Source organism: Carlito syrichta, unplaced genomic scaffold (genome assembly GCF_000164805.1).
Source record: "Carlito syrichta isolate Samal-C Ts95f unplaced genomic scaffold, Tarsius_syrichta-2.0.1 Scaffold312556, whole genome shotgun sequence".
Lineage (NCBI taxonomy): Eukaryota > Metazoa > Chordata > Mammalia > Primates > Tarsiidae > Carlito > Carlito syrichta.
The window spans coordinates 336,602-339,945 of NW_007256652.1; positions in this window are offsets into that span (position 1 = coordinate 336,602).

Below are 3,344 nucleotides of genomic sequence, written 5' to 3' on the forward strand. Positions count from 1 at the left end.
GATCTTATATCAAATAAACTTGACAAATTAATTTTTAATTCCAATCTTGTTTGTTTTTTGAGACAGAGTCTCACTCTGTTGCCTAGGCTAGAGTGCAGTGGTGTGTTCATAGCTCAGTATAAACTCAAACTCCTGGCTCAAGAACTCCTCCAGCCTCAGTTTCCCAAGTAGCTAGGGCCATAGGAGTATACTGCCATGCCCAGATAAATTTTAAAAACTTTTGTAGAGATGGGGGTCTCACTATGTTGCTTAGGCTGGTCTTGAACTCCTGATCTTAAGTAATCCTCCTGCCTTGGCCTCCCAAAGTTCTGAGATTATAAGAATGAGCCACTGCACCCAACCATTTACGTTTAATCTTTTATTTGAGATTCTTTTGCATTTACTGTAAACATAATTATGTTGTCTTTGAAAAGCAAGAGTTTTATTTCTTTCTTTTCAGGTCTTTTTTCTTGATTTCTTTTTCTTGTCTCATTGTACTGATGTAGACACCTGACATGATGCTGAAATGATGAAGGTAACTCCTTGAAGTTTTTTTTTTTTTAACATGAACAGGTGTTGAATTTTGTTAAACAATATTTCTGCATCTATAATTATATATTTTCTTTTTCCCACTTATATTGGGATTGGTAGGTTTTTAATTATTATATCAATATTGATTGATTTAGAAATGCTATCAACTTTTTTTTCCAGGATTAAACATAACTTGGATATAACATATTATTTTATACAATCTTTTTTCCATTGTATTGTCTATTGCTCCTTTGTCAAAGATTAGCAGACTATATTTATATGGGACCCTATTTCTGTACTCTCTATTCTGTCCCATTAATCCAATTGTCTATTGCTTTGTGAATTTCATACTGTCTTAATTACTATAGCCATATAGTAAACCTTGAAGTAAGGTAGTCTGTCAGTCCTTTGACTTTGCTTTTATCCTCCAATATTGAGTTGGTTCTTCTGGGTCTTTTGCCTCTCCATATAAACTTTAGAGTCAATTTATTCATATCACAAAATAACTTGTTGGGATTTTGATTGGGGTTGTGTTAAATATCTAATCAAGTTGGGAAAAACTGATATCTTGAAAATATTGGCTTTTTCTATCCATGAACATGGAACATTTCTTCATTTATTTAGTTCTTTTATTTATTTCATCAGAGTTTTGTAGTTTGTCTCATAGAAATCTTGTACATTTTTTTTTAGATTTATATCTAAGTATTTCATTTTGGGGAGATGGTAATGTAAGCGGCAGTATGTTTTTAATTTCAAATTTTACTTATTCATTGCTAATATATAAAAAAGTGATTGATTTTTGTACATCAGCATTGTATCCTACAACCTTGCTATAACTGCTGATTATTTTCAGGAAGTTTTTCTTTGAGGGGGTTAGTTCTTTTAGATTTTTTATATAGATGATCACATCATATACGAACAAGGACAGTTTTATTTTTTTCTTTCCCAAACTGTTGCCTTTTTTCTTTCTTGTCTTCCTGCATTAGCTTGGAGTTATATTATGATGTTGAAAAGAAGTGATAAAATACTCTTTCCTGAGGGTGGGCCTTGTAAAGAACAGAATGCTCTGGCATATTTCAAAATGTTTGCTTTTCTCTTCCTCCAGCTGAGGATACTTTTTCCAGCACTCACTGCTGTGACCTCATAGAGCTCCTGGAGGTAGAACTCACAAGAGCCTCCAGCAGTTCATTAATTACAGTTCATGTTTTTCTACCCTAGAACTGGTCCCCCTGGAGGTTTCTGCTGGTGGGTTTATGCTCCAGTAAGTTGTGATCTCTATATCCACCTGCCTGTCTTTCCAATCAGGGGGCAGTGTTTTGCTCTGTGACCTTACCAGAAACCAGAAGTCTGTATATTATTCTTTAAATATTTAGAATAATTCCTACTTGAAGTCACATGGTTCTAAAAATTTCTTTGCGGAAAAAGTTTTAAATTACCTATATTTATCTCCTAATAAATGTAAGATTATTCTGGATTTCCATTTTTTTTCTTGTGTAAGTTTTTGTAAATTATGTTTTCTAGGGATTTGTCTATTTTATCTAATTTTTCAAATCATAATTGTCATAAATTGATAATAATGTTCTCATATTTGTGGTATCTTTAGGACCCTTGGTGATATCTTCTTTTTCTTTTCTTTCCTGATATTGGTTATTCTTTGTTTCTTCTTTTATTCATCTATCTTACTAGAAACTTATCATTATTGTTAGACCTTTCCAAAAGCAAACTGTTAGCTATGGTTATTTCTCTGAAACACTTTCCTATATCATTGTTTTTTGCTTTTATCTTCATAATCTCTTTCTTTCTACTTCCTTTAATTTAATTTCCTGAGGGTTTTTTTTTTTTTTTTTTTGCTGTCTTCTTTTTTTTTTTTGAGTTGGAGTCTCACTCTGTTGCCCAGACGGGAGTGCAGTGGCCGCTCCCAGCCACCGCAGCCTCGACCTGCTGGGCTCCGGTGATCCTTCCGCCTCAACCTTCTGAGTAGCCAGAATTACAGGCATGCACTACCATGCCCGGCTGATTTTTTAATTTATTATAGAGATGAAGCCTCGCTGCCCAGGCGGGTTGTTGGGAGCCGGCCATAGAGACCCTCTGAGTGTTAGGGATCAGGAAGGGCCATTGACCCTGAGACCACTAGGATGCATTCGGGAGCTATTGACCCCATTTCCTCCCCCTTTCTACTCAGCACTAACCAGATTAAGCTCCTGTGAGCTCCAAACTTAAAAACTCAGAGACCGGGACAAACACAAGCTAACTTTAGAAGCTCATTGCTCCCATTCTTCCACAAACTGCAGTTTTGGCTTTCACACAACTTATAATACAAACTCGTGTCACATCTAAGAGCCTTAGTATTGGTCACAGGCTTCTGGGTCATGATCTTAGGATTTATTGAAGGTGTAAATTGTAGAATACAGTTTTAGAAGACAGCCATTTTGTTGAAAGAATGCGGCTGGGTTACTTGCAGGTAGCCCACTGTGAACTTCAGACTGGGCCACATTCCAAACATTCTGGGATGGGCCACTTTCATTTGTAAAGTAAATACTTAAGCTTCTATAGAATTGTTTAACTTGGCATAAATCAATCAATTTAGGATGAAAAAGGTTTATAGAATATGTTAGTCACGGATTAGGTTATCCTTTGTTATGGGATTTTAAGATTATCATATGAAAAGGGTTTAAAGGCAATCATTGATTAAGTTTTCATGGATTAAGGTTTCTGATGGGTGGGGGATGCCCCTCCCACATCTGATTTTGTGTATAAAAGACCCGTTGTAATTCCCAATAACACACATCATTTCTGCACTAGACTGAAGTCCAGTCTCTCTCAGTGCATGTTAA